The 26670-nt window shown below is 38.1% G+C and overlaps 1 protein-coding gene across 6 annotated transcripts in view; it reads left to right on the forward strand.

The window, feature by feature from the left end:
• Window positions 1-26670, forward strand: part of LOC149797899 (transforming growth factor beta activator LRRC33-like) — a 96856-nt gene that overhangs the window by 42388 nt on the left and 27798 nt on the right. Inside the window, exon 2 of one of the 6 annotated variants that reach the window (XM_089962940.1) lies at window positions 19246-19361. The exons of the other annotated variants lie outside the window; for them this stretch is intronic. The gene's annotated coding sequence lies outside the window, so the exon portion shown is untranslated. The remainder of the gene's footprint in view (window positions 1-19245; window positions 19362-26670) is intronic. 6 annotated transcript variants of the gene reach the window in all.

Here is a 26670-nt window from a genome sequence, read left to right on the forward strand (position 1 = left end):
AATGTACAAACTGTTCATAATCTCTTCAGCTAACGCCGGTACAGCGTGGGAAAACATTACCCATGTGTTATACCTGAAATGAGAAGGTTAAACTCTTTGATGAATGGATGAATTACAGACTTTTAGTGGGAAGGATATTTCGAGACTGACCCCTAACAGAGTAAAGTCAGACCCCTAGTGACAGGTATGTCGGGTCTGTTTCCGCATCAGCAGGAGCTCGATTAAGTGCGGCTGCATCGTAGCGTTAAATTTCAAAACATCATTTTTTTTCCACATGCCAGTCGGTTTTAGAGTGTCATTTCTGTTTCGTTAACTCCTCCGTTTAATTGCCGGAAGATGTGTTTTGGGTTCGGATTTTTTTCTTCTTTTTCTTTTCATTTTGGACACAATTTGAGTTTTTAAAGAGTCAATACAACATATATATATATATATATATATATATATATATATATATATATATATATATATATATATATATATATATATATATATATATATATATATATATATATATGCAGTTAACAGTACACGATGCCCATGAACTACTATAGCTTAAAATCGTGTTTTCGATATCATGTCATGTCTGGAGTAAAACTAGCAGAACTCTGGTGATAAGCGATCAAATATGTAACCACAGGACGCCATGGCATGATAAAGAATTTACTTGTCTTAAGGACTCGATAAGTGGAGTTATATCTATGTTTCTTTGTCCGTCAAATCGAAAATATGAGACTAAAGGTTAATGTCGATACAGTTCTCAAAATATGAATAGTCTGGTCAACAGAAGGCAATGCTTCATCACAATCAAAAGTATATTACAATTGCAAATAAAAATTACAAAACAACTGGAAGACTTAGCTCGTTCTAGTTACAATTTTGAAATAAATATTTTTGTTAAAAGGACTTTGTAGCAAATTTTTTTATCGCAGCCTTGCCTCGATATATGAATAATGTTAATACAGCAAAAAAAGTGTTGTAACCGTGAAAATATTACAGTCATTGCAACAGCAATAAGTCGTGTTGCAAGGGTATACGAATAGTGTTGCAAGAACACAAGTGTTTAAAAATACCGTTGCATCAACATTAATAAATGTTATCGATGCAGCAGAAAATAAATCATCCAAATGTAGAGCCGTAACGGTAACTGGATACCTTTGTAACTCAGTCTGGACACTGTTGCTAGGATAGTTGGATACCGTTATTGCAATATTAGAATATCGATGTTACGGTATCTGGATACTGTTGCTACGATATTTTGATATCGATGCAATATTATTGGGGGCCCCGAGTGGCCGAGTCCGGATCACTGCCATCTCACCTCTGTCTGCGTGGGTTCGAGTCCAAGGATCGGCTAGCGTGGGTACGTGGAAAGCCTGTCAGTAACTTCTTGTGGGTCGGTGGTTCTTCCCTGGGTTTTCCAGGGTTCTTCCTCCACCAGTTATACTGGCCGCCTTGTATAGCCTATCGTGTGCTGAAAAATGGCGTCAAACCCTAGAATAACAACAACAACAAGCAATAGTATTAGTAGAGTTTACCGTTTTAGTAAATCATGCTTGCCACTTTATTAAAAAATGCAGTATGGGTAACGTACATTCTCCTGTAGTCTCACCATCTTTTGTGAACTATCGGGAAATGTTCAGGTACTAACGGCAAATAAATAGGTATCATCGTTCTATTTGTGAACTGTTGCTTGTCTAAAATTGACGTACCACGGAATGGTCGTAAGTTCTAACTGCCTATATATGTGACGTTACTACAGTCATCACGGAAGTTGTCGTCAGGTTGGATTAAAAAAAATTGTACGATCTGCCGTTAAGGATGGGTAATTGGTATGCAAATTTAAATATTAATCCAAATGAATACACATTTTGAAGCATTTTCATTGCACAAACTTACATAATAATCAAACAAATTAACTCAATGCATTTTGTTCATTTTATTTCAAATCTAATATGTCGATGTTATTCTGACATAAAGCATGTCTGTGTTATGAATATCGATTTGATCTTTGCATCTGCTAACTTAAGTGCCACATAGGCACGTACTTAATGAGCGTGATGTCTCGGGTTTCAACACGTTCTTTTCATATATGGACTGATATAGCTTATGTAATCGGGGCCTATGTCGTTTGAGAACGGTTAGTTTACAGACCAAACAAATGACTTCTTTCCATGTTTCTGCAGCTTTATTCTGGCTGTAGCATTTCAGATATTCAGAACTATAATATCAAATAAATAGAAGCCTGATCATCTAAACTCAGTTTATTTTCCTGAAAATCTGATGGGAATAACAGGCCCGTTTTGTATGAATATATTCCCGAAAGTTACATCGCTCGGCCATTTCCGTCAGGTATTGAGGTAAACTCGGAAGAAGCTGTCGAAATACACAGCAATTTGATGAGTTTGGTGATTCGACTCTCTGCGGATTGCACCAAATATGTTACAACAGCAAAGGTCGAGAATGTACTGATTTGACTTTGTCTCCTTCCGCCTCCACATTTTGTCCCATGTGAATGAAAGTAGCTCAGAATATACTCCTCTGTGGCGACCGAATACATAGGAAGTTTCTTTCTCGACTCAGGAAAATGCCAAGGATATTCCGATTGCATAGTTTCCGTAACAACACGGTGTACTATGCGTAATTACCATATACATTTTTCATAACCATACTGCATCTACACAGCAGTATCATCGATCCAAATAAACAGTGATTGATGTCTAGACTGTTGGACGATCCAATTAATGTTATAAATTCCACAGTTCACATATTTTAACAAAGAAGGAACAGACGTATATCCATTGTTCTAATGAGAACAAAGAGAAAAGCAGAAGAAGAAGAGGAAGGAGAAAAATGAAAGAGGCCTTAATAGGGAACTACAGGTTTGAATAACACACATTACAGGCAGAGATATTTCCCAACTGAGAAAACAAATAATTCCAAATGTGATATCGCCACTGTGGCGATATAATTTTTCTTACACTCATATTTTTCAATATCTCACCATGAAATGTATAAAAGCCGCTTTTCCATATTTTGCATTGGATTTTGATGCAGGTAGGTACGGGAGAGGTTTGTAAATACATATGTAGGTGAGACTAATACATGACAATTTTAAAACCTTGATAGAAAACCTTTAATAAATGTGTGTGTAATATCGATTTTTAACGTAGCTTTTAGCAGATTTTCGGCCATATCACTACGATGTCTGCAGTGTGGCAGTTTATAGTGATCTCTTACACTAGGGCATCATGCCCCACCCAGTTACATTATTCTGACACCAGAGCCGACCAGACCTAATACTAACCTCTTAATGCTGCACGCCTAGCTAGGCAGCTGTTAATACCATTTTTATAAGTCTTTGGTATGAGTCGGCCGGGATTTAATCTGAACCTCCCGTAAACGAGGTAGACGCTCTAACCAACAGCCACCGGAACGGTCTCTTTAATAAATAGGTACTTCTGTTTTCAAACTGGCCATCTAGTGTATTTACATATAGGTAGAGCCAACTCGAGTGTGTATCATAGTCTTTATATAACACGGAATACATTTTTTTAAACTTGCTATGTATGTAATCCCAGTGCATATTGTTTTCTTCAATTATTCAACGTGTTACTGAATGACGTTGAAATATGACTTCAAGCAGCAGAGAGGGCGAACAACCTCTAAATGGTTCACTCCGTTTCGCAAAATACGCCTTCCTGGAAAATCGCAAAAAATCGAGATTTTTCTCAGTACCTGACATGAGTCAACCCTGTTCACCGAACTCAATAGACTCCAATTTGACTTACTCGGCATATCGCGATTAGCGAAAAAAATCTAAGGAAATACGCGATTGTGTCAGTGCCAATTTGGAGGCAGTGCCCTCCCTGCTGCTATTATCCAAAAATTGTATCAAAACCGACTCGATATCTTGTTCTGGGATCATGTAAGTTTATTGTTATAAATCCATGCGGAGATAACTGAGCCTGACTGAATAAATTTCTAAATTTAATTATGTCGATATCGCCGCTACATAAGGTCTGATGAATATTTCTCAGTGTATGTGTATCAACTCCGTTAAACACAGAAGAATATTACAATTATCCCTGGTCACGTTTGGTTTTTGTGTATACCGCTGGGATACATAAATCACATCCGTGTTTTTATGCCTGCCTCTGGAAAATAATCTAGCAGGGTTTGTTTGCCTATCCAGCATTACATCATCGTACACGACTAAATTGTTAATAGATCCATCAATATCATCAACACTCGGCGCTTCATCGATATCAGTGATAAACTCGATAACATCATCACCGCGCTCATTTAACGATTTTGCGTTTTCATTAAAATCTTTAAGTACATCTTAGCATCGTTGATCATCAACTGATGGTGCTACCAAATACAACTTATCCCATTTTAACCATCTCATTATCAAATTAAGTAACAGTTGCGTCTTACCGCTTCCAGATGGACCTATGATAATCATACGGACAGAATTTGGTAGTGCAGCATGATGCTTGACCGGTTCTTGTTTTCTTGTCGCACAAAAATCAATTACATTCATGGTATATAAAACGAATATGGATTTATATTGTGTGAAATGCAGGACACGTACCCCAACAGGTGATCTAACAATTATTACAACAAAAAATAACAGATCAGCGGTTACAGGTAAGTGTGAACGATGTGGTACAAAAAAATTCAATTTATTCCCGCACAGTCGGGTTTAAAAAAACCCAGGTGATATTGCAGCGAAATTAGGAAAATTACCGGTAGCTCCGTGGGCTAAATACCCAGGAGTAAAACATCTCACAGGATATAATTACTGTGGCCCTGGGACCCGACTTTATATCAGACTTGACAACCAAGACCAAACAAAACCAGGTGAATGTCCAATAAACGCTATTGATAAAGCGTGCCATGCTCATGGTGTAGCTTATAAAAGTAAAGATATGCAGCATAGGCATATCGCAGATGTAAAATTAATTCACGCGCTAAATTCCATCACGAATAAATCTTTCAAGGAATCATTGGCTAATTGGTTAGTAAGATCCGCAATGAATGGTAAATTAGCGCTATGTGCTGGTAATTAATTATAATGGAATCGATTTATTATTCCCCAAGAGGATACTGGAAAGGTAGATCAGCGATTAGTAAACTCGCCGAAGCAGCAAAAGTTACACGTTCCACCGCTGAAGCGTGGTTATCCAAACAAGCAATGTGGCAAATTAACTTCCGCCACCTAAACAAATTCACTTTGCATATTTTGATGTTGGAGTTCCTAATGAAGTTCATCAAGCTGATATATTATTTCTACCACATGATACCGTTAAAATCCAAAGACGTCAAATAACATACAAGTACGCGCTAACTGTAGTATATATTGGAAGTAGATACAAAGAAGCAGAACCGTTGTCAACAAAGACAGCAACTGCGTTAGCTTCTGCGTTTGAACGAATTTATCAACGTGGCGGTCTACGATGGCCACAGCTGTTACAAGTTGATTCTGGCAAAGAATTTCAAGGTGCAGTATCATCGCTAAGGAAGCAACATAACGTCACCATCAGACGAGGACATACTGCAATTCACCGCGATCAGGCAATTGTTGAACGATTGATTCGAACACTTGCTGAGCGGTTATTTGGATATCAATACGCGAAGGAATTTATTCAGGACAAGAGAGAGCGCGAATGGGTTGCAAGATTACCAAGTGTGATAGCCGCGCTAAATAATGAGATTACTCGAACAACTGCGTTGAAACCTATTAATTCAATCAAGCGCGCGCGTATAACAATACAACGACGTGATTTTTCAACACAGCCAGTGGTGGGCAATGACACTGTGAGATATTTAAATGAACCCGGTGAACTTGAAGGTGGTAAAAAAGAGCGACTGATCCTATTTGGAGCATGACGACACACAAGATATCTAACATAACAAGATCCACGGGTAGACCTGCAATCTACAGACTAGGTTCAACTGCTCCTCAACGTGGAGCAATTACAAGTAATTCCCGAAGACACAATTACCACCGCGATCACTTAACTAGCACCATGACGTCGATTACATTCAAGACAGGTCAGCATCACATTTTCTCGTGTATGACCGCTTCTGTTATCTTTTCTGTCCACGGTAAATTGTCTTGGATTATTACTCGAGTACTGCCACAGCATTATACAATTACAACTTGCACAAAGATTATTCTGCTCCTTTAGCGCTATGATAAATTCAACGTCGAGATCAAAATCGCGTTTATTTTTTTTTGTCACTTTGTTTATAACCAGGTAATTTTTTTCTTATTATATCTTTGTCAATATCATCATTGGTCACTGACTCGTCTAAGACAATCCTTCGTAGCTGAGATATTCTTCTGACTCTAGATACTGCGAGATAAACTAAGTTTGACCATTCGATACGATCATCAACGATCCAAACAACTGTATCAGTAACAGTTAATCCTTGAGATGAGTGAATCGTCATCGCGTATCCTAGCGTCCACGGAGATTCGTCAGAGCGTATCGCATCTTCAACAACATTGACATCAACTGCGACAATATAATTCAACATAAGATTCTGTTTCCTTGACTCTGTCAAGGGTCCTGGTATGTCAACGTCGATATTATGTCGTCGCGTATCAGCTGGGCTATAACACAACGGTGTTGGCAACGTTGGAAATTTTTTTCTTGTGTAACTGAAATAACTGCTGTTGAAGTATATCTCTGACTATCTTTCTACTTCCCACTATCAAATCGTTTGGTTTCCACGTTTCCCAAAAGTCGTTCAGGGAAGTTTCTGAAATCACCTCGCGCATTATTTCACACAAAATTTTATTCGGTTGTTACCTGATTAATTTTTTGAATTCCTTTAATTCTGCATCAAGAGATCTGTGATCATCAGTTATCTCCTAGTAATAATCAACAAAATTCTTCAACCAATCGTGTGGAGATGGCCCAACAAACGGAGGTGGTTGACAGTGATCGCCGCACATTATCACAGCTGTATTTTTCAATAACACGCAATCGAGAAATGTTTTTAATACTTCCAACTACACTGTGCACACTTCATCCCAAATGATGATCCTTGGAATATATTTCTCTCCCATTCGATCAGGAGTCCATGTGCCACCTCTGTATTTAAAAAATCCGTGATAAGTACAAGAATTAACTCCTCGTTGTTTCATCTCCCTGGCGAGTCTGTGTGTTGGTGTTAGCACAATCATATCTGAATTCTGTCAAAATAATTCGATTACCCGAGTTGTCTTACGAGAACCTCCCGACCCGTTCAAAAAAACCGTTTTGTGTCTGGATACTGGATGATACACGGTTGGCTCCGACGATAATTCTGATAATTCTGATTTGCAATAACTATCTTTAACTGCAACATCAGCGGATTCACAATAACAATGTAACATTTCGTGTTTTATTCTCCACGAGCCCCATGATGCATTAGTATTTGTAAAACGAGCCAGTAATTCTGAATATTTTTTATCGATATAAAATGAATCCGTTGCAACTCTAATTGCGGTGCGAGGAAATCTATTTATCATCGATAGCAAATTTATATAAACGTAAGCAAGCATTGAATATCTTAGACGTGTATACTGAGGAGATTCTCCATCAGCGTAACTAACAACTGTGCCTAACTTTTCCCCGTCAGACAAGTAAGCATTTTCTCGACTACAATGTACATTTCTCGCAACGGCATCAGCGATTATAAAATCTAATTCAACATTATCCATAATCAATCTTGCACAATGCCGTTTATGATCATATGCTCCACCTTGAGTAAAATTACCGACTATTCTTCTACCGAGGTCCTTTGCAATTCTTTTGCTGTTTGTGAGAATATTAGGAGCATCATCGACGATGACATCAACAGGAGTATTTGGACATTCCCTCTTATATTCTTCGATGACGTCATCTACACTGATACGCTCCGGTGTTGGTAACCAAACCCAGATCTGCGTCCGATACAATATAATTGCCTCGCTGACCGTCAAAGATATTAATACGCTACTGTCAAGCATATATCATAATAACACTATTGGCGCCCAGCGTTTTTCCGAGAAGTGTCTACCAAACCAAACATAACACGGATAAAGAATTTTAGCGAATTCAAACGACACTACACGAGCAAATCATGTCAGATCAAAATCAGGTAACGATCCATTAATCGCCACTCGTGTCATCTCGTTTGTAGGATGTCCAAACCGCGCAAAATATCCAGCACACTCACCCATCCCGAGAAAACTTCCCGGATAACACGCGACCATATCCACGGATATTATCTCGTTTCGATCATACTTGGTATTCCACAAACCGCCAAGTCCATATTCAATACAACTTAACTGAACATCTTCGAGGAACTCAGCGCATGTTGGTCTCCATGGATTTCTCTCTCACGCGCGTGAGCAGCAAATGACGGAACTGTAAAACAAAATTTTAATAATTGCTCAGTATTTTCTGAATATCTTTCCGCGAGATTTCTCATTGCGAGTTGGAGAGATTCTTTACGATATAAATCGACGTCGGGTCTTAGAAATTGATCATATTCTCCATCTTCGGAACTCTTAAACAACCACACTGACACGGGATCGTTTTTACGTATCTGTTTGATAAAATCAAACATATTTTCTGGGAGTAAAATCTCACGACACGATCTCCTGGAAATATTGTTACTGCGTTAGTCCAAGCGTGAGCGTTATGATCAATAATTTCAATTGGTGTTCCCTTTCCTTTATTCGCTGATTAATATAAGACCTCTTCGGTTAACGTTTTTACAGTTATTGAAAATTTTAATTTACTTGATAACTCAGCGACATCGTTTATTGACGCTCCGGTATCCTTGACCGATTCAGCCCACTTCGCTATTTTTTTACGTCGCAGATCAGTTTAACCATTTTCACGCATTGCATTTTTTAAATGTCCTGTTTCTCGTTCGGCTACATATTCGACTTTGAAAATCTCATCGGGGGCAAGATCATTAATGTTAGGTCTATCATTTAGCTGATAAATTCCATAAATAACCGTGGTCACAGGATACGATCGAGCGTCTGTCAATCCCAGCTAACATTCCTGGTTTGGAATCTTTACTTAACACAGCAGTTTTTCCATTAGCAAGGACAGGATCACGTTTGTCAGGGATAATCCACGTATCAGAATCTGCTTGCACAATAAACTTTATTCTGAAAAGATATTTCTGATGAAGGTAATCGATAATCGCTTTCCAACAAGTACGTGGAAATGAAAATGAAAGTTGTATGTCAGTCCACAAAGACGGAGAAATATTTTTCCTTCACCACTGACAGATTTCAGTAAAATATTATATTTTTTTTTCCCACTGAAATGTTAGATTTGCACGATTTTTACTAGTAAACACCCTATCAGAATTAACAAATCAGTCGATTTACACGATTTAGACTACCTAAATACTTTCGGAATTAGCAAATCAGTCGATTTACACGATTTTGACTACCTAAATACCCTTGAGAATTAACAAATCAGTCGATTTACACGATTTTGACTACCCGAATTGAGAAATTCGACAGATTCGCAGTTAAAAAAATAATTTCTTGTGAAATCTGAACGACCATTTGTCACTCCGCCTGTTGACTGGAGAATTACCTTTTTACGATTGGAAATCTTAAGATGGAAATACCTGAAAATCGTATATTTGTACGAAGAGATCTTAAGATCTTACATATAAATTAATATTAATTGTCTCATTTCTCAAAATCCAGCAAGTGGCCTGATTGGTCTGTAAGTTTGAAATTTATTCTTGATAACAGTGAATTATGACATCGTAGATAGACCGGATTGATCGGCTCTTGTACAATCAGATATCCAGGAGGTTCTTTTGGTGTGAATGAATAAGGAATAAATCCTTGAAGGGCTTGATTTGATATTGTTGTGTCCGTGCTGTAGCTGTTATCAATTACATCACACACAAGACTGACCGCGACCACCGGTGTTATATTTACGATTTCCGGGGATACATGTCGTCCTTGCCCCTGTGGATCATTATTGTGCCAGAGAATAGTTGCCGGTGGTAGTGTTTCCTTGTACCGTGCAAGTATATCAGGGAAGAACTCATCAATGATTTTGTTGGTGGATTTTCTTAACTCAGCTGCGTTATATCCGGGAAATTAAAAATTCGGCAATTCAGCTTCCTTTATCGAGTATGTAGTTAAAAATTGTTGTTTGCGGTCTATCCGTTTAGTATCAATTGTTGCCTGGATTACTCGCTGGTTAATATATTCCATGTCGGATACAAGCTGATTTAATATTTCTATGTGTTTAATGATTTCTCTGCGTGAACTTGCCACATCAAAAAGATGTTCTTGGAAACTTTGCTGTAGTCGCTGTAGTTGTGTTTTATGTTCCTGATTGATGATTTCAAAATATTCAATAACTTCTCTTAGATGAATAGTAGTAGCTTTTATTTTTACTACTCCTCCCTCCTCCGTAATTAGTTCATAAATAAAATCCCACCACATAAAATCTTTACTAGAAAAGATAAAATTACTACCAAAAGTTGCATTTTTTATATCAAGCAGATGTTGTTTGTATGATGGTGTAATTTCGTGGTATGATTGTTTGTTTGTGACATAGTCAGACTTTTTGGGTTCAGGTGGTATCGGTGGTGTCGGCGGTGGAATTTCAGGCCAACCTAACACTGTTCTGATCGAACTCTGATATATATCCACGGCGTAGTCAGGAGAGTTTATCTCGATCGCGGAAGACAGCGTTGGTTTGTGAGCGGTTATTGCTATTTTGGATTCTTTTCCTGTGACATTTTTTATTCTACGCTGCAATTCCTCATTGATTTCTTCAATTTGATAGAATTCGGTTGGTATTCCAACAACGTTGCAGTCGGGTGTACCATCCTGTTTATTTTTATTTGCAAATACAAACAAATTATTTGCTGGTAATCCACTAAATGATTTTGATCTGATATTGGACCAGTTGTGATATACTCGCAACTGTCCTAACGCGATCTAGCTTACCGGAATCGCAGTTGGAAAATTAATACTGAATTCAGGCTTGGTTGAGCTTATTGTTATCATCGTGGTCCTAGCCGGAGTTGTATTTGCGGCTATCTGCTGAAGTAATTATGTCATTATTCATTTTCGTTGTTTTCAAATGGTGGGCTTCATCTTAACCATTAACGCGAATTCGGAATCTGATATTTTTTCATCGTTCAGGCTTGATGATATCAGAGACGATAATTTTGAGTATGCTGCTGCTGCTGTGTTTAATCCTGTAACCGCGTCATGGTATTTTGTGCTCGTGCACGTTGATATCTTTTTCGCGATTATATTAAAAACACCTGCGATTGCCGCTGATGATGAAACGCATATTGTTACTGCTACTGCAGTTGTTACCGGGGTCAGTGCTGATAATACTACTCCGGAGAATGCAACTAACGCGGATACTGAATAAACTAGCTCATCCAGCACGATTACACGCTGCTTGTATCTTTTTTTACTTTCAGCGTATACTCGTCAATAACTCTGACTGCCATTCACATACTCGATCGTATCGATATTGTTGAGCATCCGATGTTGTTGTTGACTCCGTTTTCGTCGTTTACTTCGTCAGGGCCATTTATTATTTTACGCAGTGACCAATTGAGGTGTTTCAGCTAGGAATTCCAAACACCACCAGTAAGATGTTGCGGTTAATTTCTTATCGGCTGCTTCCAGTATAAATGTTTCTTCGGTTCCGCTATTTAATATGATAGTCACAAACCCGGAAAATATATCAGTTGAATGCCTCCAAAGATATGTTGTGAAAATCTCAAATTGTGCAGCACTGAACATAGACAATCTATACACTCCAGTGACTGTTGTGGTATATTTGATAGTATTATTTTGTTTTGACCATGTTGCGAATCCAGATGATACCGTGTATACGATATTGGTAATATGCCCGGGAGTTACTCCGGGTGGGATTTTAATCAGACTAATTTTGTCAACGATGTTAGGAATTCCACTTACATCTTCGAGTGTTTTTTGGTTGTGTCAATGTTAGTTTTGATATCAGAAAGTTTCATATCAGCGGTGGGCGGAGTACCAAAGAATTCCTCTGCGGATTCATTAATGTTTCTAAAGTTTCTACGGAGATTTGTAAACGCGTTTACGTGAACATAATACTCGGCCTGCAACGTGGATAATTTAGTGTCTACGGTGTTGTAGTTAACGTACAGGTATTTTTTCGTTGCGGCATCTTCGTCGGATGTTGGATCCACTAACATCACTATTTTATTTTTGTTCATGTTGAGTTCACCTGTCATTGTGTCGCCGGTATTTTTAAGCGGTTAGTCATACGTGCTGTGATTTTATCTGTGATGCTGGCAATTGATATACTTGAGTCTCTGATTCTATCACCGTCAGTAAACAGGGATGTTATCCGAGGTAGCTCCAAGAACCCTGCGAATAATGTCATTCCATTTGATATTGCTGGCTTTTAGCTTGCCATGTTTGTCCTGAAAAATAACAACCTAATCTGGGTCTATCCCGGACAACGTTAAAAGATTATCGATTTCATCTTTGGTCGCATATTTTGATAAATCAACATCTTGTTTTTTGTGTCTTTGTTTCGATGAGACTTCTTCCGTAAATATCAACCATTATTCTTTAGGGATTGTTTAAAATGTTAAATTTATCCGTGGTATACTCCTGCACGACTTTGTGAGGTGGTTTGGTTGATTTCGATAACGCGTCAAGTACTTTATTTACTTCACGGCCACATATTGGTGGATCAGTTTGTATTTGTGTTGGTAGCGTTGAATACCAGACTGGAATGGAAGCGAAAGTGCTTTGCACTTTGTGTACGTATTTTAGAAATTCAACTGGCGGTGCTAACGCATACGAATCGAAATAAACAATTCCACGTGGATGTATCGCGTAAGAAACCCAGTGAGTTCCAGGTCATTCACTGTTATCGAGATTAATGATTCCAGTTTCTGGATTATTTGGTTCACGCGGTAACTGATCTCTGATAAAAACAACTCTGAAATTTTTATTTTAAGTTGTTTAGCGGCATCGAGTAAATCAAAATTTGACATCGGCGTCAACGGCGTTTGGGGTACCATGAGGGTGGAGTTCCCGGTAGTCTTAGACCCTTTCCGTACCATGAGGGCGGAGTTCCTGGAAGTCTTAGACCCGCTCCCTTTTTTGTATCCGTTTCCACTTGCTTTCTTTAATGCCATTTCAGCAGCGGTTCCAACAGCACCTAACACAGCTGCTTTTGCGACAGCTGGAGAAACAGCAGCTATCAGCGCCGGTATTGCTGCGAGAAGTGGAAATATACCACTGGTTTTAATCATGTCGCTGATAGCTCTTGGAGCGAAATCAAGGTGAACTCCGGTGTTTGCTTGCTGCGCCTTATTTAAATGTTTTAGTTGAGTTTTAGTCAACGATAACTTGTTTGGACCACCATTAACAATTTTATTATGCTTTAGTGTTATCGTTGCCCCGCTTGCGCTCGCTTTTTGTAATTTTTTCGCCTGACCGGGTTTTAGAGTGACATTAATGTGATTGTATGGCATTTTTATAATTAACGCGATTGGTCTAATTGTCTACACGTTTTCTACTGGCGCATCAACGACTCTCATTCGACCACTACCACCTTCAAGTAACATTGCTTTGTCACTGAGTATGACCGCGATTGCTCTGTATCCGTCGTCGGGACCACCAGTTGGCGGATCATCAACACGAGCTCGGAAGTGTATATCAACGACAGATTGTTTGGATAAATCAAGATGTTCCAGCGGAAAGTAATAAATTGGATACAGATTTGTAAAATCTAACTGTGATATTTGCAAACCAGTATCTATATTTAGATTACGCCTTAGGAATGTCCGCAAAGGATGATATGCACGTGCCACATGATTATGTTCAAATTTTAATGATATATCTTCGGACGGTTCTTGTTGTCCGTTTATTCTCAACGAAACCTCGGTAACGTCGAATTGGTCGAATATCATATGTTAACGTTCCTGACTACCCGTCTGATTTGTATTTTTCAGCGCAACAAAAATATGTCTTGGCGCAGAAACACCCTGCTGTGATGCTATATGCCAAGTAAATGTACCTTTGATGGAACTTTGAACAGCGTCTGTGGTTACTGTAAGCCATATTAGCAATTATTTACCGCCTTGATTCATAAAAGACATTAGTTTTTGTTCTTTTGTGAATGATGGAGTTAATACCTGCATCCACAGTGAGAGTTTTGTTATGTTTACTTTACCGGCATCAGCAACACCAGCACCTCGCCAAATCGCATCATTGCCATCGCCTTTTCTTACGAGCACAACTGTGTATCTAGCTCCAAAGATAACTTTTCTAATATCCCTGCAAAATCCAAAAATGTGAGACAGCGGAATCGCACATGAAAAACAGTTTTTATCTGTTGACTTTAACATTGCTCAGCGTGTTGCAAATCCCAAGTTGTACGTCGCATTAACACTTAATATCAAAAGCAGCACCTAGTCTGGCTGCGTGTTCAAAATCATTTGGTTGTGGATCAGATGCAGTATTTTGTGGGGTCCGTATTTTAGTCTATTGAATATGATCAGCGTGATTGGTAATATCTTTAGCAAACATCATTGATGGACCAGCTGATCTTGAGTAATCATCAGAATATCTTGCTAGACCAATTATCGTTGTAGCAACATCGACATCCTTCTGAATCGATTCGATATTTTTCCATCAATCATATATGTGGCGCTATCAAACAAGGCCATAATCCCATTATTGACGAAACCAACTCGTGAATTGCCATCGTATGCAGTATTATCCGCCTTTACAAGTTCACCTTCTACTTCAATAAAAGCCTCAGCGGGCAAGAAATATCTACTTGTATCATGAACTCGAAGTTCGATACGCCCCCGTTCATTTGGTTGTCGCGCGTCATAGGAATAAAACTGATAATCACGTACTGATTTATCTTTGGGAACCGGTTCATCTATGTCAAATGCTGTGTCGGATATGTGTTTGAACATTTTATTATAATTGCCTATTTTCCAAATGGTGATCTAAATTATCGTCGTCTGACACGAAGTCGACTTCCTGCTATCAAATTTGCAGTAATATTTCTTTCTGCTTCATTAACCCCTTAATTTATCAAGGCTGCTAGTTTCTGATTTGCATCTTGATTTACTACTTTACTGACATTTGCGGGCATATCGGCACTGCTAGATAATTTTACTGGCGGTGATTTTCGTCTTATTAATCGTGCTAGTCTTTCTTTGATTGCCGAGAACGCCTTACCAGCAACATCAACGACTGCACCAGGAGCTTTCTCACCAACAATATTAATAGCTTTCATCGATAACTGTTTTGCAAGAGGTCCCACTTTTTGTGCTAACCCCGCGAATAACCCCTGAACAACATCACCAAGCCCATCTCCGTAAGTTGCTCTATAGATTGGTAATCGTGAGTTTACTGCTCTGACCTGTACGGGTCTATAGTGTCTATTGTACATGATCATTTTATTCTATTTGCTATTGTTTAACAACTAGTCACTGTGGTAATCATCAACGAGTTCATCAATGAGTTCTCGGTAAACCAATATCCATGATACCGCCTTGAAATAATCGTCGACAGATATCAGCTGCTTCATTGATTATTCCTGGTGAGTTATTTCCGGCACGTTTCCCTCCTATGAGAACCTCTAACCGTTGTACATCATTGAGAATATTATCAGGACAAACACAATTACTTCCCAAACCACTACCAGTAGCACCAGCCGCATCATAAAACTCTTCTTCTGGAGGATCAAGCGTATCGTAAGGTACTTCTTCTCCTTCATCTGCTTAATACATTTCTTTTTCCGTTTGTTGCAATGGAGGAGGAAGTTTCGCTGGGAGGTTTTTTGTTTCTGTTCCTTATCTTTTCGTTTTTGTTCTTTTTTGTTTGTTGTTGTTCTTTTTGTATTTGTCGTTGTTTTTGCTTTTGTTCTTGTTGTTCTCGCATCATTTGTCGTTGTTTTTGCTTTTGTTCTTGTTGTTCTTGCATCATTTTATCATATTTGTTTATTCCTGATAAATATGTCTTATAAGATATTTCTCGTTTGTTTATTCGACCAATATTTCGATTTATTTTAAACACCCAATCAATCCATTCATCACGACTTACACCTTTAACATATTCGGGGTTTAAAAATTTGTTCTTGAATCATAACTTCCAGCAGCAAACGCGCCAAACTCGATTATTTCATTATGTTTTAGTGGTTGAAATTTTTTTATTGTTTCTATACCTTTTTCAGTAAATTTCTCCATAAAACCAGTTCCCTTTTTTCCCTTTTTTGGTTCTTCACCAACAGCACTTTCAGGCGTTTCTTCAAGTTGAGGCTGAGCTGCAGATATTTGTTCAGCAGTCTGTTTTAATACTTGAAGAAGATTCTCTTCCTCCTCCCCTTCCTTCTTCTCTTTCTCAGGCCCCTTAATAGCAGTTAAGACTTTTCCAGTAACCGCAGTGACGGGTTTCAATAACTGTTCCGTTTCCGCTGCGTACTCAACCTGTGCTTCTTGTCGCGCTTGTAAGTTTTTTTCTAAATTCGTCTCTGACACGAACAAATTTCTTGATTGCTTCTAGTCGCTCTCAAATAATCTAGCTGTGTAAGATTCCGGATGTACCATATTATATAATAATTTTTAATTAATAGCAGCAGAGAGGGTGCTGGCTCCAAATTGGCAACGACACAATCGCGTATTTCCTTAGATTTTTTCGCTAATTGCGATATGCCGAGTAAGTCAAATTGGAGTCTATTGACTTCGGCGAACAGGGTTGTCTCATGTAGGCTACTGGGAAAAATCTCGATTTTTTGCGATTTTCAAGGAAGGCGTGTTTTGCGAAACGGAGAGTGAACCTTTTAGAAGTTGTTCGCCCCCTCTGCTGCTCTTCATCCTCAAATATACCCATTTCCGAAATATTCGTGTCAAGCTAAAGTGGTCACCGGTACAAAAATTGCCAAAAATGTGAAAATAAATTATATCAGGGACATTTTATAAAGCAGGAATTGGGTGCTCGACAGCACTGCCAGATATCAACTATTTAAACAAAAGTACCATCCGTTGCAAATGTTTATTTAATTATTTACTATATCACTAATTTCACCTACTCTCTTCAATCTAGAAAACTACATTCTCCTAATTCAAACTCAAAAGACCGGGTGGGGGCAAGGATTCCCCGTGATTAAAACCCATGTTATATTGGTTCGATGGATTTCATTTCCGCAGTTGTCTTATAGCAAGTGATCAATTCTTTCTTGGACGGATTTAACACTTTAACTCTGTAAATGAAAGTATCCGTTTCTCATTGCGAAGTACAAATGTTATTTTCATTATGGCGCCACATATAAAAACATATACTGCATACCACCCCTATGTATGTATGTATGTATGTATGTATGTATGTATGTAGGTAAGTATATAGATATGTAGGTGATAGATGGATGGATGGATGGGTGGGTGGGTGGGTGGATGGGTGGATGGATGTTTATGTATGTATGTAGGTAGGTAGGTAGGTAGGTAGGTAGGTATATAGATAGGTAGGTGATAGATGGATGGATGGGTGGGTGGATGTTTATGTATGTATGTATGTATGTATGTATGTATGTATGTATGTATGTATGCATGGATGGATGGATAGATGGATGGATGGATGGATGGTTGAATGTACGATGAATGAAAATGAAAACTGATTCAATTATAATTTTTCATTCCATACTTAGAAGAAAAATCCGGTGCAATTTTGGTTTCCATTAATCTTTAATGAAGGCGCCGCCTTCTGAGATTATGCCGCATTTGCAATAAATGGTATCGACAGTTATTTGTATACCACTTGTCTCAAAGTATCATCCGGTGCTACTCAACAAGCACAGATGCACGTGTCTACATACTCCACTTTGGTGAAAATCATCTTGACTTGAGTTTGTCATTATGCGGACGCTAATTTGGCAACATAAGCACCACTCTGAGACGGGGACTGACGATCTTCAGACATAATGACGAAATGTTCCACAAGCGCTTTAAGTTAAGTGTATACAGCGTTCTTGGGAAATTATGTAAAGAGATTCCGAGAGATCTTAAAGATGGCATAACTATGTGGGAAGTCGTGCCATACGCATACTTGAAACAAAGTTAAAATGACATTATGTAGTTAATAAAAAAAACGCACATACTCGCTCATAAATCGAGTCCAACTGCAAACTACATCGACTAAGATCTTAATAACATGTTTATGCGTCGTCAGATCAAAGTCTATGTTCTTTGTTCTAATGACTACTCCTTACAAAACTAGATGTGCCGCCGATTTATGCGCCAACATATCTGGGTCTATGCAGTTTGCAGCTGGACTCGACGTATAAGTGGGTATATACGGTAATACACTTCATTTATTCTCTTTTCTGAACATTTTTATCTGTGGATAGTATAATAATATATCGTAGAATGTACATTTCCTTCTGCGGAGAAGCACTCGTTTTAAAATTAAGAAACACAAATAATTTCCTTCATTCCGTTTGGAAACAATACACCAAGATATTATTATAAAAACGTTGTCTGAAGCATATGGCGTTATCGTAAGACTTATTTTCTATTCTTCGACAAATACCATGAGTAATAGCACTGTAAACGGGATTATACAATATTTTTTAAATAAAATATATTCTTATGATATCCGAAATCAACCGAGTTTCCCGTACTGGTGTACCGGTCGTAGCATAACGAAAATGTACCCAGCTAACTATATTTATCTAAATTTCAAAAGTCGCATTTCAAATTGTAATTTAAGAGTAAGCGATTTCAAGATTTGTCATATATTAATGCCTCCTTCAACGATGCTTTGTCAATAAATAAAAAAGTCAATTCAAGACGTTTTAAAGGTTAATTTGCCTTTAACAACTACACTAGATACGTGTTATAACTGGTACTTTAATCCTCATAAAACTTTCATAAAAATTCCATAGTTGCTGAGATAAGAAGTTGTAATTCGAGAAACATCCATAGGACAGGTTTTAGCTATTATGAGGTGGGTGTCATTCCAGTAGTGTGCGATCTTTGGTTATTTATTCCGATACAATGTAACAACATTCCATTAAATGTCATTCCACACTAAACTATACGACACTATGCAATTCTATTCTATTTGGATATATAAATTGTTTTTAATACATAATATGACATACAAAGGAGGAAATGTAATAGTTTCAACAGCGAGATTCCAGATATTTGCTGCATTTATGCTTTCATATTTGTTAGGAGGACCAAATTCACCTATTTGTTACATCACAGATGAAAAAGCATTGCAACAGCAATTTGTTTGGCACACAGCATGACTGATCTTCAAAAAAAAAAGAAAGAAAAAAAGAAAATGGGTGAGCAAGACATTTGTAATGCATATTAAATGTGTTAACTGCTGTTCCTTCAGGTATGAGATTGCACCGACACATTGATGAATTGCTAAAGCAAATTGTTGCAACAGCTCATTAAGTCTAGTGTGCCATAATGAGCTCCATTGAAAGCATATTATGGGAAAGATTTGAAGTACACCATCGAAACTGCACATTTGAATGTCTTCTCCTCTCTCTCTCTTTCTCTCTCTCCCAGGTAAGTTTTTGTTAAAAATGTGGTCATCATTTAAATATGGAATAGACGTTTGTTTGTCCGTATGTCTTTTACACCGCAAATAGGAATCACCGTTATGCTTGGAGCATTGACAAGCGGAAGGATATTGTTGATTGAAAGCGTTTCTTCACTTCAAGATCATGCGTGGATTGTTATTTTTCATGACGAATGTTGAGTCATTAATCCAGTCTAGAGGTTAGAGCGTCCGCCTCGGCTGCGGGAGGTTGTGGGTTCGATCCCCGGCCGAGTCATATCAAAGACTTGTAAAAAGGGTACTAACAGCTGCCTCGCTTGGCGCTCAGCATTAAGAGGTCAGTGTTAGGACTGGTCGGCTTGGTGTCACGATAATATGACTCGGTGGGACTGGGTGGGACATCATGCTATATGTCTGCGGCATGATGCCCGGGTGCTAAACATCGCTATAAACTGCCACACTGCAGACATCGTAGCGATATGACTGAAAAATTATTAAAGCTACGTTAAAATTCCAAATCACACACACACACACACACACACACACACACACACACAAGCAACGTTTTGAAAAAGCGTATTATTTATCATGCCCTCACCTATGCACTGCCTAATTTGTTGTGGGAAATATTGGTTAAAAAACAAAAAAGAAACAAGAAGATGAAACGCCATCGACAAAAAATTACAGATTTTGGCCACGTCTGATTGTTCAAACACGGTCCAACACATCAATCCATGTATATATTGTTGGGAGCAGCAGATGCTACTGGGTAACGTATCTTGTCTTTGTTCTATGTTATTTAATGTGTTTGTGGTCAAAAGTCACCAAACGAAAGTCAACTTCCTATTAGTTAGTCATACGTTCAGCTATCATGCCATTTTCTCCTCAACGTCTGTCAGAATCACACAAAGTTTGGTAAAATACTTTTCCGCGTTGTGATGTGGTACTTGAGATTTGATTTTGGTTTTATTATATGCCTTTAGTTCGAGAGCAGTGGTAGCTTCATTGGCCGAGCCTCGGATTCCCAATCCAAGGGTCACGGGTTCGATACCTGCCAAGGCCTGTCCAGGTCGGCAGCCTCCGTGTGTCCTTGGAAAAAGCATTTAGCTCCCATTTCCTCCGGACGAGATAGCCTGTAATGTGTTGAACGTGCCGTCACCCCACCCCACTGAACAAAAAATAAATTTGGCTCGAAGGGAATAGTATAAAGTTTACATATTCTAAAACGGTATGGTCAAGCGACGGTTACTTAACTGATGTTTTGCTTCACTCTCAAACCACTAATAAATTATTTTTCCGAAGGAAAACATATCATGAATGACGTTGAAAAATTTCCCCCGACATCCTAGAGTTATAGCTTTTCTGAATTACATAAAAATATTATAGTACTGGGAAACAATTCCGTCTTTCATAAATCCGAAACCATAAATATTAGACAAAATATAAGAAGAAAAATGTTTTCTCTATCATAAAATTCCCTCATATTAAAAAATGAAATGGTCATTATTTCGGAAGTGACAGAAGTATTACTCTTTTACTTCAGAATTTGTGTGCAATAAATGCCTGACATGCACGTTTTTTTTATAATTATTTGGACTGTTACGTGCCCCCTACATAATTATTACTAACCCCGGAGAAGGACGGCCAATTTAAAGGTTAAATAGCTCCAGGCCCCCAGTCAGTAAAGCCGACGGTCTAGGTGCTAAACTATAAAATCAATAAGGTGAAAGATATAACAATTTAATAAACTATATCACAGTATTCCACAATTACATGACAATTTTGTAATGCAACTGCTTCCAATCAGTACACCACCTATCCAAATTGCCAGTTATTTCATCCCGCGAAATTAAAGGTGAGAGTGTTTTCTTCTCGTGTCTCTTTTATGTCACTAATCTGTAACTTCCGCCTTGTATTCCTTTCTCGGCTCTCCTTGTTGGTACTTCTGGTAACATCCTTTCCCTCTCCGGCCCTCCTTCCTCGCACAACAGCCAATCTCTACGTGCTCTCCACGTCTTCTCCTCTCTAATCTTCGGGTGACGTTCGTTCCCACCCGGAAGAGACGTACAAGTGTGCCTCCTTGTTCGAACACAGGAGAATTAACACATTCTCACAGATCTTTTATTATCATAATGGCAATTAAATCATTAGGTCAGCTCATACACTCACATCTAAATATTGCACACACGCTTGTTCTATAACAAAGGTTATAACAACAACAATAATATCACGACTTCTGATACATACATATATACCCCTAATTCTCTAAATAGTAACTATCAACATCAACAATATTCCTACGCATTCCCTACCTTATAAATTATAAAAGACACATACAAATAGAAATGCCAAATTAAAAATGCACAAGTCCAATTAGGCCTAAATCTGCACAACCCACGACTATATATTAAAATACAAACAAGTACATGGTCTATCTACTCACTATTAAATTCAGCTCCGCACAATGATGCAACATCGTAGCAGATTACACCATCCACTTTGATTTTATACTAATAATTACATATATTAATCTTGAATATTACTAATTCCTTATATACTACATTATGACATGTAGTTATTCAGTTATACATGGAAGACTGAATTTCTACTAAATTAAATGCACATAATACCGTTTAAATCGTAGACACCTAGTTAGGAAGTGAGACAGATTCGGGCGAAGATATTTTGCCTCAGAAGCCTTTGTTCTAATCTCGTCCGAAGTTCCTTGACTAACTTCCCGCTCTTTTAACGACCGCACAACATCGACACTCGGAGCGCAGTCCAGTGTCTCCAACTTTCTACGATCTGCTCTCGCCAATGTCCAGACGTGCATTAATTCTTTCACAATGGACTAAACAGAATAATGAGAAACCAAATTTCTACTATCTTTGTTCTGATGGGATACCGGTAGTCTCTTTGAAAACGGTCTGGGTTTGTATAACTGAGGTGTTACAATGTCGAGTTTCCGGCCGCCAAGCCTAAGCCGACCGGTGATATCACTGCTTGTTGCAATCAACAGAGTTTCTCGCCCCGTGACAAATTTCTTCAAAAAAAGTAACGGCGAATTTAAAGTTACGCAATGGCTAATTCACGGACAGGTATTTTCTTTGTTTCAGAATCGGACTAAAGTCGTAATATTATATAAAACGTATTGACATTACCCAAAGTATTTTGAATTACGAATTCTATCAGATATTTATAAACATAAGCAACAATCGTTATAAAATGTTCTCACACAACGTGACAAGGTACTTGAATAATTTCCTCTTAAGGCTGCAAGGGAAACGTTTTATGTGTGTGTGTGTGTGTGTGTGTGTGATTAGGATTTTTAACGTAGCTTTAACAATTTTTCAGTCATATCGCTACGATGTCTGCAGTGTGGCAGTTTATAGTGATGTCTAGCACTGGGGCATCATGCCGCAAACATGTAGTATGATGTCCCACCCAGTCACATCATCCTGACACCAGGCCGACCAGTCCTAACACTAGCATCTTAATGCTTAGAGCCTACCGAGACAGCTGTTAGTACCATTTTTGTAAGTCTTTGGTATGACTCGGCCGGGGTTCGAACCCACGACCTCCCGCTTCCAAGGCGTACGCTTTAACCACTAGGCCACCGGAGTGGTCTATGCACAAATTGAATGTTACATACACATGCATAATAAAAAATTCGTTAACAATTTAAATTCATAAGTGAGGTCAAAAAGGTCAATACTTGTAAATAGTTATAATAAAGTGTAATACACGAATATTATTCCCTTGACCTGATAAGTCAGTGGAAATTCATAGAATACAAAGTTCATGCACCCGACCATAAATCTATACATGCATTTCTCATATCCGAGGTCCGTTTTTGAGAGCACGTGATTCTAACCATGCAAAACAAGCCTATTTCCTGAGTGATAGTTTTGCAAACCATTCTGTACTTAATACATTGATGAAGTTCAAAATAGGTGTTATTCAAGCAGTTTTTGTGATATTCTACTTGCCATGACCCAGCTTGTCTGCTGCTATAAGTGGCCAGCTCTGCTTCCTAGCCGACTATTGGTATTTCACTGGCAACATACTGTGCAGTGACTACATGAGGTGAATATGCCTCACATCACTTTCAAGAACAACACAAGCCGGAAAGACCAAATTCACACACAGATCCATATATTTAATTATTCCACAGTAAGAGCTCGAAAAGCCACACCATAGCCTTAAGTTAAGAAATTTGCCAGGTGTCAATTTACGAAACCGTCCCCTGCCACCTTGGCGCTGATGGACACATAGTACTAATTATATAGAAACATGGGAACCAACCTGGAAATGGGTGAACATAAAATAGAGTATATATGGGTTAGGCTGGCCAGGATTGGTTAATAATGCAAGTTATGTTTTTGGAAAAAGAATGTTTTGAGAGCTTATCCAAGTTGCAAGTGAAAAAATAGACATTGTTTTATTGATGGAATTTCAGTCCTTTAACAGTCTTGAGTTTGGAACACTCATTACTAAAATTAGCACCTGACTCTTTGATGCGGAATTGAAACGACTTTTTACAGACACATGCAGGTCCAGAAAATGCCACAGCTCATATCCTTTCCTCCACACAGAAGCTCATATCCAGGTTTCATCTATACTGATAAATATAGGTTTGATCATAAACACTCAGAAATTTAAAGTTATTGAATTTTTCATATCATGGTGTTTGCATAGGTTTACTATAGGAACTGAATTAGTACTCTGAGTCCTGATATTACCTACAGTTATCTATAGGAAGCATTTGTTTCTTAATAAATAACGAAATGTGCTTCACTGAGACTGAATACGACCATTGACGACCATATTCTGATCAGTTACATTTACTGAGAAAACACTAAATTAATATGCTACGAAAACTGCACATTAATATAATTTGGAATACAAGATTATAACCACTCAGGATTATGGCAATATTTGACAAAATTAATCCTTCTTTTTTGGGTGGTCGATAATGACAGTCTGAATGATTCGAGAGAAAATGGGAAACGTGTTTCTATCAGTGTTTGTTTTCTGATGAACGTTTTGCTTTCTAAATGTAGAAAATGCATACACTGTATCAAAAGGGCGCTATGATATTGAATATTTTCCTATGTCTAAAACGCGTATGTATATATTTGGGGCTATCATTGAAGATTATATATGCGTAGGTCCATTATACACAGGGGCCATAACTGCAATGCTGTTATTCAAGAAGAATTACTCTGTGTAGAGAGAGAGAGAGAGAGAGAGAGAGAGAGAGAAAGAGAGTACTGCTCATTTGAAGGAATTAGATCATAACTGCTTGAAGGCCTTTGCTTAATTGGGCCGTTGTCTTCACAAAGAATACTTACAGCATACTTCCAGCGCGGCCGACATGTATGCTAAATCAGCTAATCGCAAAAGAACAGTCAACCATAGCTAAACGTCGAGGCATTACCGGAAGTCGAAATTTGTCATGCTCGCTTGTTAATGGTGTAAGGGATAAAGCGACTATTTGTTGTTGTGGGGTTTAACGCCATTTTTCAACACATGATAGCCTATGCACGGCGGCCAGTATTAATGGTGGAGGAAGAACCCGGGAAGAACCACCGACCCACGAAAAGCTACTGGTAAGCTTTCTCACATACCCAAAAGCGACTAGTAGATGGAGGTGAAATTTTCCATTCGCTTATGAAGTATATCAGGAAAATGGCATAAGCTGCAATGCCTAAAATAAACATGACAAAAGGATACATTTAGTACCTTTGAGCCAGTAACATTTTTTACCTACCTACCTCCGCAGTCATTTAGTTATCTATCTTGTTGTTTCACCACGTTTTGCCCCTATCCGCCGTTATATTATTGCGTTTATTATATGATATGTGTGTGCCAAACTTCTATTTCTTTCATACAATATTTTGCCTATACGATAACAATAAAGAAAGAACTTGCTATATGTGTCATTTGTGTGGTCTGGTAAAATAGTGTATAGAACACAAAAGAGATGTCAGAGTAATCAATTAAACAGTTCGGCTTTTCACTCGTCGAGGACATTCGCAACTTTACCTACCTTACTTCATTGTCCTTTGGTTTGTTCAGAAAATATCCAGCAGTGTTTAAGACCCACGATAACAAAATGTCTTACCCTAAACTTGACCTTACAAGCAATTGTTAATCTCACATGTCTGATCTCTAACTTACCGTGGGCCGGCGGTTTTCCCCGGTGTTTACCCTGGTTCTTCCTCCACCAGATAAACTGGCCGTCATGTATAGTCTGTCTGAAATATGACGTTAAAACAACAATAATAATTAAAACAATGACAATGTACGCTTGTTGCTTTTTTCTGTCTGTAGTTTAGACAGAGGGATAATACGATGTCTGCTTATACGATAAATGTAGGTATGTAAGATTGCATTACTAAATAATTCCACAGGGGATGTATTTTACTGTATACGGGAATGGGAATTAATTAAAGCGTCGAGAATGTTTGGATCAATATTGTTTGGGTTATTTTCAGTACCTGAAACGTATATGAATCCAGTAAATTGTGTCAGTAACCCAAAACATAAATTGTATGAAATTCCCCCTGGCACTAAGGGAATTAATCATGCATACCTACAATATAGCCTGGATCAATTTTCCAATTAACTATTCTGCTATATTCGACTCTGAACTCTAAAGAACAGCGAAACACCAATTAATGTTAATGAGATGTCTTTTTAGGGCTGTACTTATCCGATTAAAATTGCTACGTTTTACTTCCATGTTTGTCAAGATCATTCAAATCCCGTAAAAATAAGCAGGCCCTATTTAAACAAGAAAAAAAATGTTTACTTGTTTTGATCCTAAACGAGAGATGGTAAATAACGATAATGCAGTGAGGCTGAAACATATTTGTATCAACATCAAACGAGTTCATTTCATTGCTCGACTTAATATAGAACCGATGAATGTACCTAAAATTTGTTTTTAAACATTTTAATATCCCCTCCTCCTCTATTTTTTACTCTCTCTGTCTCTCTCTAACTATATATATATATATATATATATATATATATATATATATATATATATATATATGTGTGTGTGTGTGTGTGTGTGT

Source organism: Sinohyriopsis cumingii, chromosome 6 (assembly GCF_028554795.1).
Source record: "Sinohyriopsis cumingii isolate HCF-2022 chromosome 6, ASM2855479v2, whole genome shotgun sequence".
Taxonomy (NCBI): Eukaryota; Metazoa; Mollusca; class Bivalvia; order Unionida; family Unionidae; genus Sinohyriopsis; species Sinohyriopsis cumingii.